Source organism: Oncorhynchus gorbuscha, linkage group LG07 (assembly GCF_021184085.1).
Source record: "Oncorhynchus gorbuscha isolate QuinsamMale2020 ecotype Even-year linkage group LG07, OgorEven_v1.0, whole genome shotgun sequence".
NCBI lineage: Eukaryota > Metazoa > Chordata > Actinopteri > Salmoniformes > Salmonidae > Oncorhynchus > Oncorhynchus gorbuscha.
The window spans coordinates 15,681,433-15,693,968 of record NC_060179.1 but is presented as its reverse complement, the minus strand read 5'-3'; positions in this window follow the sequence as shown (position 1 = coordinate 15,693,968).

Here is a 12,536-nt window from a genome sequence, read left to right as displayed (position 1 = left end):
TCCGCCAGTCAGCCAGGATCCGCCAGTCCCAGCCAGGATCCGCCAGTCAGTCAGGATCCTGCCAGAACTACCAGTCAGCCAGGATCTGCCAGAACTGCCAGTCAGCCAGGATCCGCCAGTATGCAAGTCTGCCAGTCGGCCCAGGATCTGCCAGTCAGCCAGGATCTGCCAGTCAGCCAGGACCCAGTTAGATCCGCCATTCAGCCAGGATCCACCCAGTCGGCCAGGATCATGCCAGTCAGCCCAGGATCCGCCAGAACTGCCAGTCAGCCAGGATCCGCCAGAACTGCTGATCAGCCAGGATCGTAGTCAGCAGGATCCTGCCAGTCAGCCAGGATCCGCCAGAACTGCCAGTCGTGGGATCTGATCGGCCAGCATCTGCCAGTCAGCCAGGATCCGCCAGAACTGCCCAGTCGGCCAGGATCTGCCAGTCGGCCAAGGATCTGCCAGTCAGCCAGGATCCGCCGGTCTGCCTAGGATCCACCAGTCAGCCAGGGGATCCGCCCAGTGGAAGCCAGGATCCGCCAGGAGCTGCCCGGTCAGCCGGGATCCCGCCAGAACTGCCATGATCAGCCAGGATCCGCCCAGGCCTGATCAACCAGGATCCGCCAGTCAGCCAGAGATCCGCCAGTCTGGCCCGGATCCACCAGTCGGCCAGGATCACGCCAGGATCCGCCAGTCGGCCAGGATCTGCCAGTCGGCCAGGATCTGCCAGAACTGCCCAGTCAGCCAGGATCCGCCAGATCCTGCCCGGTCGGCCGGATCCCTAATGCCTGACTACCGTGAGCCATGGTTGGAATTGGAGCTGTCGGCGAGACAGAGTGCAGGTCTGAGAGTCCTGGCGGATCCTGGCCGACTGGCGGATTACAGCCCGACTGGTGATCAGCCCGGCTGGCAGTTCTGGCAGATCGTCCTGGCTGACTGGCACTTCTGGCGGATCCTGGCTGACTGGCGGATCCTACAGCAGGCTGTGAATCCTGGCGGCCTGGCGGATCCTGGCTGACAAGCAGATCCCTGGCCGACTGGCGGATCCCTGTGGCGGATCCTGGCCGGGTCTGGCGGATCTGGCAGACGACTGGCGGCAGATCCTGGCCGACTGGCAGATCCTGGCTGACTGGCAGATCCTGGCTGACTGGCAGTTCTGGCGGATCCTGGCTTACTGTCAGTTCTGGCAGATCCTGGCTAACTGGCGGATCCTGGCTGACTGGCGGATCCTGGCTGACCACCAGCCAGCCAGGATCTGGTAGATCCATCAACCTGCCTGAGCTTCCTCTCGCTCCTGAGCCCTCTCGCTCCTGAGCTTCCTCTCGCTCCTGAGCTTCCTCTCACTCCCGAAGCCTCCCTCAGTCCCGAGCTTCCCCTCGGTCCCGAGCTTCCTCAGTCACGAAGCTCCCCCTCAGTCCTGAGCTACCTCAGTTCAGTGCGGCCCGTTGTTAGGTTTCCTAGGCCAAGGTTAGCGGCGAGGGTTGCCACTCAAGGGACACTAAGGAGGTAGACTAAGACGATCATGGAGTGGGGTCCACGTCCAGCGCCAGAGCGCCACCCCTATAGGTTTAGGTTGTGCGTCTCGGAGTCCGCACCTTGGGGTGTTCTGTCACGTTCTGTCCATCGTTCGTATGTGTTTTCCTTTGTTTTAGTGTTGGTCAGGACGTGAGCTGGGTGGGTATTCTATGTTGTGTGTCTGGTTTGTCTATTTCTATGTTTGGCCTGATATGGTTCTCAATCAGAAGCAGGTGTTAGTCATTGTCTCTGATTGGGAACCATATTTAGGTAGCCTGTTTTGTGTTGGGTTTTGTGGGTGATTGTTCCTGTCTCTGTGTTTGCACCAGATAGGACTGTTTTTGCTTTTCCCAATTTATTGTTTTGTTAGTTGTTTCATGTCTAGTTCATTACATTTACATTTACATTTAAGTCATTTAGCAGAGCGCTCTTATCCAGAGCGACTTACAAATTGGTGCATTCACCTTATGACATCCAGTGGGACAGTCACTTAACAATAGTGCATCTAAAACTTAGGGGGTGGGGTGAGAGGGATTACTTAACCTATCCTAGGTATTCCTTAAAGAGGTGGGGTTTCAGGTGTCTCCGGAAGGTGGTGATTGACTCCGCTGTCCTGGCGTCGTGAGGGAGTTTGTTCCACCATTGGGGGCCAGGGCAGCGAACAGTTTTGACTGGGCTGAGCGGGAGCTGTACTTCTCAGTGGTAGGGAGGCGGCAGGCCAGAGGTGGATGAGCAGTGCCCTTGTTTGGGTGTAGGGCCTGATCAGAGCCTGGAGGTACTGAGGTGCCGTTCCCTCACAGCTCCGTAGGCAAGCACCATGGTCTTGTAGCGGATGCGAGCTTCAACTGAAGCCAGTGGAGAGAACGGAGGAGCGGGTGACGATGAGAAACTTGGGAAGGTTGAACACCAGACGGGCTGCGGCGTTCTGGATGAGTTGAAGGGGTTTAATGGCACAGGCAGGGAGCCCAGCCAACAGCGAGCTGCAGTAATCCAGACGGGAGATGACAAGTGCCTGGATTAGGACCTGCGCCGCTTCCTGTGTGAGGCAGGGTCGTACTCTGCGGATGTTGTAGAGCATGAACTACAGGAACGGGCCACCGCCTTGATGTTAGTTGAGAACGACAGGGTGTTGTCCAGGATCACGCCAAGGTTCTTGGCGCTCTGGGAGGAGGACACAATGGAGTTGTCAACCGTGATGGCGAGATCATGGAACGGGCAGTCCTTCCCCGGGAGGAAGAGCAGCTCCGTCTTGCCGAGGTTCAGCTTGAGGTGGTGATCCGTCATCCACACTGATATGTCTGCCAGACATGCAGAGATGCGATTCGCCACCTGGTCATCAGAAGGGGAAAGGAGAAGATTAATTGTGTGTCGTCTGCATAGCAATGATAAGAGAGACCATGTGAGGTTATGACAGAGCCAAGTGACTTGGTGTATAGCGAGAATAGGAGAGGGCCAAGAACAGAGCCCTGGGGGACACCAGTGGTGAGAGCGCGTGGTGAGGAGACAGATTCTCGCCACGCCACCTGGTAGGAGCGACCTGTCAGGTAGGACGCAACAGCGTGGGCCGCGCCGGAGATGCCCAACTCGGAGAGGGTGGAGAGGAGGATCTGATGGTTCACAGTATCGAAGGCAGCCGATAGATCTAGAAGGATGAGAGCAGAGGAGAGAGAGTTAGCTTTAGCAGTGCGGAGCGCCTCCGTGATACAGAGGAGAGCAGTCTCAGTTGAATGACTAGTCTTGAAACCTGACTGATTTGGATCAAGAAGGTCATTCAGAGAGAGATAGCGGGAGAGCTGGCCAAGGACGGCACGTTCAAGAGTTTTGGAGAGAAAAGAAAGAAGGGATACTGGTCTGTAATTGTTGACATCGGAGGGATCGAGTGTAGGTTTTTTTCAGAAGGGGGTGCAACTCTCGCTTCTTGAAGACGGAAGGGACGTAGCCAACGGTCAGGGATGAGTTGATGAGCGAGGTGAGGTAAGGGAGAAGGTCTCCGGAAATGGTCTGGAGAAGAGAGGAGGGGATAGGGTCAAGCGGGCAGGTTGTTGGGCGGCCGGCCGTCACAAGACGCGAGATTTCATCTGGAGAGAGAGGGGAGAAAGAGGTCAGAGCACAGGGTAGGGCAGTGTGAGCAGAACCAGCGGTGTCGTTTGACTTAGCAAACGAGGATCGGATGTCGTCGACCTTCTTTTTCAAAATGGTTGACGAAGTCATCTGCAGAGAGGGAGGAGGGGGGAGGGGGCGGAGGATTCAGGAGGGAGGAGAAGGTGGCAAAGAGCTTCCTAGGGTTAGAGGCAGATGCTTGGAATTTAGCGTGGTAGAAAGTGGCTTTAGCAGCAGAGACAGAGGAGGAAAATGTAGAGAGGAGGGAGTGAAAGGATGCCAGGTCCGCAGGGAGGCGAAGTTTTCCTCCATTTCCGCTCGGCTGCCCGGAGCCCTGTTCTGTGAGCTCGCAATGAGTCATCGAGCCACGGAGCGGGAGGGGAGGACCGAGCCGGCCTGGAGGATAGGGGACATAGAGAGTCAAGGGATGCAGAGAGGGAGGAGAGGAGGGTTGAGGAGGCAGAATCAGGAGATAGGTGGGAGAAGGTTTGAGCGGAGGGAAGAGATGATAGGATGGAAGAGGAGAGAGTAGCGGGGGAGAGAGCGAAGGTTGGGACGGCGCGATACCATCCGAGTAGGGGCAGTGTGGGAGGTGTTGGATGAGAGCGAGAGGGAAAAGGATACAAGGCAGTGGTCGGAGACTTGGAGGGGAGTTGCAGTGAGGTTTAGTGGAAGAACAGCATCTAGTAAAGATGAGGTCGAGCGTATTGCCTGCCTTGTGAGTAGGGGGAAGGTGAGAGGGTGAGGTCAAAAGAGGAGAGGAGTGGAAAGAAGGAGGCAGAGAGGAAAGAGTCAAAGGTAGACGTGGGGAGGTTAAAGTCGCCCAGAACTGTGAGAGGTGAGCCGTCCTCAGGAAAGGAGCTTATCAAGGCATCAAGCTCATTGATGAACTCTCCGAGGGAACCTGGAGGGCGATAAATGATAAGGATGTTAAGCTTGAAAGGGCTAGTAACTGTGACAGCATGGAATTCAAAGGAGGCGATAGACAGATGGGTAAGGGGAGAAAGAGAGAATGACCACTGGGAGAGATGAGGATCCCGGGTGCCACCACCCCGCTGACCAGACGCTCTCGGGGTGTGCGAGAACACGTGGGCGGACGAAGAGAGAGCAGTAGAGTAGCAGTGTTGTCTGTGGTGATCCATGTTTCCGTCAGTGCCAAGAAGTCGAGGGACTGGAGGGAGGCATAGGCTGAGATGAACTCTGCCTTGTTGACCGCAGATTGGCAGTTCCAGAGGCTACCGGAGACCTGGAACTCCACGTGGGTCGTGCGCGCTGGGACCACCAGAGTAGGTGGCCGCGGCCACGCGGTGTGGAGCGTTTGTATGGTCTGTGCAGAGAGGAGAGAACAGGGATAAACAGACACATAGTTGACAGGCTACAGAAGAGGCTACGCTAATGCAAAGGAGATTGGAATGACAAGTGGACTACACGTCTCGAATGTTCAGAAAGTTAAGCTACGTAGCAAGAATCTTATTGACTAAAATGATTAAAATGATACAGTACTGCTGAAGTAGGCCAGCTGGCAGTGGGTGCGTTTTGTTGACACTACACTAATCAAGTCGTTCTGAGTGTAATAGTTTCTGCAGTGTTGCTATTCGGGGCTAGCAGGCTAGCTAGCAGTGTTGTTTACGTTACGCTTGCTTAAAAGAACGACAATAGATGGCTAGCGAACCTAGAAAATCGCTCTAGACTACACAATTATCTTTGATACAAAGACGGCTATGTAGCTAGCTAAGTAGCTAGCTACGATCAAACAAATCAAACCGTTGTACTGTAATGAAATGAAGTGAAAAAGTGATACAACCTGTGAATGCGACCGGGTAGTTGAGTTCTATACAGAAGACGTTGGCTAGCGTTGGCTAGCTGTTGGCTAGCTAGCAGAGTTGGCTAGCTAGCAGAGTCACCTACGTTAAGGACGACAAATAGCTGGCTAGCTAACCTCGGTAAATTAAGATAATCACTCTAAGACTACACACTCTAAACCTAAACAACACAATTATCTTGGATACGATGATACGATGATACGAAGACAGCAAAGACAGCTATGTAGGTAGCTAACACTAAACTAATCAAGTCGTTCAGTTGAGTGTAATAGTAATAGTTTCTCAGTGCAGCTAATCAGTGGACGTTAGCTAGCTGGCTAGTGAAGACTACGTTAGGACGGCGAAATACGATAATTACGCAATTATCTTTGATACAAAGACGGCTATGTAGCTAGCTGAGAAGAAATTGCTAAGATAAGACAAATCAAACCGTTGCGATATAATGAAATATAATGAAAAAGTTATACTACCCGCTGGAGCGACGTGCAGATGCGACCACTCGCTCCAACCGAACCGAAAACCTTTATTAAAGAACATGAATAACCACCACGCTGCATTTTGGTCCGCTTCTACTTCACCTAAGGAAAACCCTTACACTAGAGCTGGTCTCTCTGTCACAGTTCCCCTGTGGAGATGGGAGAACATTCCAGAAGGGACAACCATCTCTGCAGCCCTCCACCAATCAGGCCTTTATGGTAGAGTGGTCAAACAAGATTCTCTGGTCTGATGAACCAGGGTTGAACACTTTGGCCTGAATGCCAAGCGTCCCGGGCTGGGAGGAGGAAACCTGGCACCATCCCTACAGTGAAGCATGTTGGTGGCAGCATCATGCTGTGCAGATGTTTTTAACAACAGGGACTGGGAGACTAGTCAGATCGAGGGAAAAGATGAACAGGGCAAAGTATTGAGAGATCCTTGATGAAAACCTGCTCCAGAGCCTAGGACCTCAGACTGGGGTGAAGATTTACCTTCCAACAGGGACAACGACTCGAAGCACACAGCCAAGACAATGCAGGGAGGCTTCCGGGACAAGTCTCTGAATGTCCTTGAGTGGCCCAGCCAGAGCCCGGATTTGAACCCGATCAAAAAGTCTCTGGAGAGACCTGAAAATGGCTGTGCCGATCGCCCATCCAATCTGAGTGGGAGTTTGAGCGGATCTGCAGAGAAGAATAGGAGACACTCACCAAATGCAGGTGTGCCGAACTTATAGAGTCACACCCAAGAAGACTCGAGGCTGTAATTAAGCTGACAAAGGAATTCTTCGACAAAGTTCTGAGTAAATGGTCTGAATACTTATGTAAATTAGATATTTCCGTTTTTATTTTCATACATTTGCTAAACTTTCTTAAAGCCTGTTTTTGCTCTGTCATTATAGGGCATTGTGTGTAGATTGGATGAGGGGGAAAAACAATTTAATACATTTTAGAACAAGGCTGTAATGTAACAAAATATGCTAAAGATCTAGGGGTCTGAATACCTTCCGAATGCACTGTACATCGGACAGTTCAGGCTTGATCGGATTTATCTCTTACAGAAACTGCACATTGAGGTAACATAAATAAAAAAACTGGAATTTAAATAATTGAACCGACGTTGGTCAATTATGTCAGGATTTGGCCAGGGTTGTTCCGGCTTTTGGTCACTAGATGCCCCCATTGTGCCTTTTGACCTTTGTTTTCCCTTGATCCCCATTATTTGCACCTGTGCCCCTGCTTCCTGATTGTATTTAAACCCTTTGTTTTACTCTCAGTTCTTGCTCTGTGTTTGTATGTTAGCACCCAGCCCTAGTACTCTATGAACTCTTGTTGATCCCGGACTCTCTTGTGAGTTCTGTTTTTTGTTCTTGTTTGTTTGTTTTTGAGTATCTTTGAGGCTTTTTGTGCTGTGCCTTCCACCTTGTGGATTTGCCTTTTTGTCTTGGAGGATTGCCTTTGTTCTGTGGAATTACTTTGAGGTTGTGGAGTTACATGTTTTCCTGAAGACCTTCACTTTTACTTCATTAAATACACCTTCTCAAGTACTGCTGTGTCTGCCTCATCTTCTGGGTTCTGCTACACTATTCGTGGCTCAGTTGGTTTAGTGACTGTTTCTCACTCCGAGACCCGGGTTCGAACCGGGTCCTGACAAATTAGTTGTTTAAAAGAAATGAAATATTTCTCAGCACTAATACCAGATCAAAACACACTTCAGCATGACAAACAATTAATTTATCCAGAGAACACAGGCAGAGAAAACAGCAATGTATTTGTGGTTGATTTCATAAAGTGTCTCATGTCAAGTTGTTGTTCAATCCCCGCTTGGCAACGAGTATATAATAAACCTGACCAATAAGTTACATTTTTTGAAATATTTTTTTAAACATTTTACAGTTCAGCAGGTAGGTTACTCAAACTATAAGAAGGAAAAACCAAGGAGGCTGAAGTAAATTATCTTAATTTAATGTCATGCTTGGATTAATACAGTCTCAGTGCATAAAGTACTGAAACAAGAGCATAATGTTTCACTGCCTATGCAATCATCAGTGCTATAATGTTATTTCAGAAATAACATGAAGGTAAACTTTTCATTTGAGCTCCACCTCATCTCTTAGTTAGATGAAGCATCTTATCTCAGTCATTTCAATCAATTACAATTACCTCACTTAGCATGCAAGTCTTTCCAAGCTTTTCGCTAAGGATGTAAAGGCTCTATCAGTACAGAGGAATGAGCATTGTTCTCACCTTGATCTATGGTATTGATGTAGAATGTGCTTAAAAACAGTCCCATACACAGATCAATGTGCTCTCCAGCCGTCCCATTAGATGTATACTTTCACACAAACAGATGTAGGGGACTAATCCAATCATGGAGGGTCAGGGATTGGTGCTTCATTGTTCAATCAGAAGTTGTGACACCTCAACTAATGAGTTGGCTCTTTTGTTCTTTCAAAAGAACACCTGTTACTATGGAGAAAAGGATCCATTCTTTTCATGTTTAAAGTTAAAATATCAAAAAAAACTTAAGAATTAAAAAAGAAAATTAGGAAAGATGTCTGTTACACACCTCTATGAAGAGGGAAATGCAAGACCCTGCTACAACTCAACTCTCCGTGAAGTGAAAGAGGTATGGACTGTAGGTGCGAGTAAGGATTACATTTACATTTAAGTCATTTAGCAGACGCCTATCCAGATGACTTACAAATTGGTGCATCTACCTTTATGACATCCAGTGGAACAACCACTTTACAATAGTGCATCTAAATATTTTAAGGGGGGTGAGAAGGATTACTTATCCTATCCTAGGTATTCCTTAAAGAGGTGGGGTTTCAAGTGTCTCCGGAAGGTGGTGATTGACTCCGCTGTCCTGGCGTCGTGAGGGAGTTTGTTCCACCATTGGGGAGCCAGAGCAGCGAACAGTTTTGACTGAGCTGAGCGGGAACTGTACTTCCTCAGTGGTAGGGAGGCGAGCAGGCCAGAGGTGGATGAACGCAGTGCCCTTATTTGGGTGTAGGGCCTGATCAGAGCCTGAGGTACTGAGGTGCCGTTCCCCTCACAGCTCCGTAGGCAAGCACCATGGTCTTGTAGCGGATGCGAGCTTCAACTGGAAGCCAGTGGAGAGCGGAGGAGCGGGGTGACGTGAGAGAACTTGGGAAGGTTGAACACTAGACGGGCTGCGGCGTTCTGGATGAGTTGTAGGGGTTTAATGGCACAGGCAGGAGCCCAGCCAACAGCGAGTTGCAGTAATCCAGACGGGAGATGACAAGTGCCTGGATTAGACCTGCGCCGCTTCCTGTGTGAGGCAGGGTCGTACTCTGCGGATGTTGTAGAGCATGAACCTACAGGAACGGGCCACCGCCTTGATGTTAGTTGAGAACGACAGTTTGTTGTCCAGGATCACGCCAAGGTTCTTAGCGCTCTGGGAGGAGGACACAATGGAGTTGTCAACCGTGATGGCGAGATCATGGAACGGGCAGTCCTTCCCCGGGAGGAAGAGCAGCTCCGTCTTGCCGAAGTTCAGCTTGAGGTGGTGATCCGTCATCCACACTGATATGTCTGCCAGACATGCAGAGATGCGATTCGCCACCTGGTCATCAGAAGGGGGAAAGGAGAAGATTAATTGTGTGTCGTCTGCATAGCAATGATAGGAGAGACCATGTGAGGTTATGACAGAGCCAAGTGACTTGGTGTATAGCGAGAATAGAGAGGGCCTAGAACAGAGCCCTGGGGGACACCAGTGGTGAGAGCGCGTGGTGAGGAGACAGATTCTCGCCACGCCACCTGGTAGGAGCGACCTGTCAGGTAGGACGCAACTAAGCGTGGGTCGCGCCGGAGATGCCCAACTCGGAGAGGGTGGAGAGGAGGATCTGATGGTTCACAGTATCGAAGGCAGCCGATAGGTCTAGAAGGATGAGAGCAGAGGAGAGAGAGTTAGCTTTAGCGGTGCGGAGCGCCTCCGTGATACAGAGAAGAGCAGTCTCAGTTGAATGACTAGTCTTGAAACCTGACTGATTTGGATCAAGAAGGTCATTCTGAGAGAGATAGCGGGAGAGCTGACCAAGGACGGCACGTTCAAGAGTTTTGGAGAGAAAGAAAGAAGGGATACTGGTCTGTAGTTGTTGACATCGGAGGGATTGAGTGTAGGTTTTTTCAGAAGGGGTGCAACTCTCGCTCTCTTGAAGACGGAAGGGACGAGCCAGCGGTCAGGGATAAGTTGATGAGCGAGGTGAGGTAAGGGAGAAGGTCTCCGGAAATGGTCTGGAGAAGAGAGGAGGGGATAGGGTCGAGCGGGCAGGTTGTTGGGCGGCCGGCCGTCACAAGACGCGAGATTTCATCTGGAGAGAGAGGGGAGAAAGAGGTCAGAGCACAGGGTAGGGCAGTGAGCAGAACCAGCGGTGTTGTTTGACTTAGCAAACGAGGATCGGATGTCGTCGATCTTCTTTTCAAAATGGTTGACGAAGTCATCTGCAGAGAGGGAGGAGGGGGGAGGGGGAGGAGGATTCAGGAGGGAGGAGAATGTGGCAAAGAGCTTCCTAGGGTTAGAGGCAGATGCTTGGAATTTAGAGTGGTAGAAAGTGGCTTTAGCAGCAGAGACAGAGGAGGAAAATGTAGAGAGGAGGGAGTGAAAGGATGCCAGGTCCGCAGGGAGGCGAGTTTTCCTCCATTTCCGCTCGGCCTTCCGGAGCCCTGTTCTGTGAGCTCGCATTGAGTCGTCGCCACGGAGCGGGAGGGGAGGACCGAGCCGGCCTGGAAGATAGGGGACATAGAGAGTCAAAGGATGCAGAAAGGGAGGAGAGGAGGGTTGAGGAGGCAGAATCAGGAGATAGGTTGGAGAAGGTTTGAGCAGAGGGAAGAGATGATAGGATGGAAGAGGAGAGAGTAGCGGGGAGAGGAGCGAAGGTTGGGACGGCGCGATACCATCCGAGTAGGGGCAGTGGGAAGTGTTGGATGAGAGCGAGAGGGAAAAGGATACAAGGTAGTGGTCGGAGACTTGGAGGGGAGTTGCAATGAGGTTAGTGGAAGAACAGCATCTAGTAAAGATGAGGTCGAGCGTATTGCCTGCCTTGTGAGTAGGGGGGAAGGTGAGAGGGTGAGGTCAAAAGAGGAGAGGAGTGGAAAGAAGGAGGCAGAGAGGAATGAGTCAAAGGTAGACGTGGGGAGGTTAAAGTCGCCCAGAACTGTGAGAGGTGAGCCGTCTCAGGAAAGGAGCTTATCAAGGCATCAAGCTCATTGATGAACTCCTCCGAGGGGACCTGGAGGGCGATAAATGATAAGGATGTTAAGCTTGAAAGGGCTGGTAACTGTGACAGCATGAAATTCAAAGGAGGCGATAGACAGATGGGTAAGGGGAGAAAGAGAGAATGACCACATGGGAGAGATAAGGATCCCTATGCCACCACCCCGCTGACCAGAAGCTCTCGGGTGTGCGAGAACACGTGGGCGGACGAAGAGAGAGCAGTAGGAGTAGCAGTGTTATCTGTGGTGATCCATGTTTCTGTCAGTGCCAAGAAGTCGAGGGACTGGAGGGAGGCATAGGCTGAGATGAACTCTGCCTTGTTGGCTGCAGATCGGCAGTTCCAGAGGCTACCGGAGACCTGGAACTCCACGTGGGTCGTGCGCGCTGGGACCACCAGATTAGTGGGCAGCGGCCACGCGGTGTGGAGCGTTTGTATGGTCTGTGCAGAGAGGAGAGAACAGGGATAGACAGACACATAGTTGACAGGCTACAGAAGAGGCTACGCTAATGCAAGGAGATTGAATGACAAGTGGACTACACGTCTCGAATGTTCAGAAAGTTAAGCTTACGTAGCAAGAATCTTATTGACTAAAATTATTAAAAATGATACAGTACTGCTGAAGTAGGCTAGCTGGCAGTGGCTGCGTTTGTTGACTTTGTAGGCTAGCTGACAGTGGCTGCGTTGTTGACACTACACTAATCAAGTCGTTCCGTTGAGTGTAGTAGTTTCTACAGTGCTGCTATTCGGGGCTAGCTGGCTAGCTAGCAGTGTTGATTACGTTACGCTGCTAAAAGAACGACAATAGCTGGCTAGCTAACCTAGAAAATCGCTCTAGACTACACAATTATCTTTGATACACAGACGCTATGTAGCTAGCTATGTAGCTAGCTACGATCAAACAAATCAAACCGTTGTGCTGTAATGAAATGAAATGAAAAATGTGATACTACCTGTGGAGCGAAGCGGAATGCGACCGGGTTGTTGAGTGCGGAAGTTCTATTCAGTAGACGTTGGCTAGCTGTTGGCTAGCTAGCAGTGTCTCCTACGTTAAGGACGACAAATAGCTGGCTAGCTAACCTCGGTAAATTAAGATAATCACTCTAAGACTACACGCTCTAAACTACACAATTATCTTGGATACGAAGACAGCAAAGACAACTATGTAGCTAGCTAACACTACACTAATCAAGTCGTTCAGTTGAGTGTAATAGTTTCTACAGTGCTGCTATTCGGTAGACAGGGACGTTGCTAGCTGGCTAGCTGCTGGGCAGATAGCAGTGTAGACTACGTTAGGACGACGAAATACGAAGTTGCAATAGAAGTGCTGACTGTTTCACTTTTGTTGTCCTCTTTCTTTCCTTTTTCTTCTGTCCTTCTTTTGTCCTTATTTTGTCTTCCTT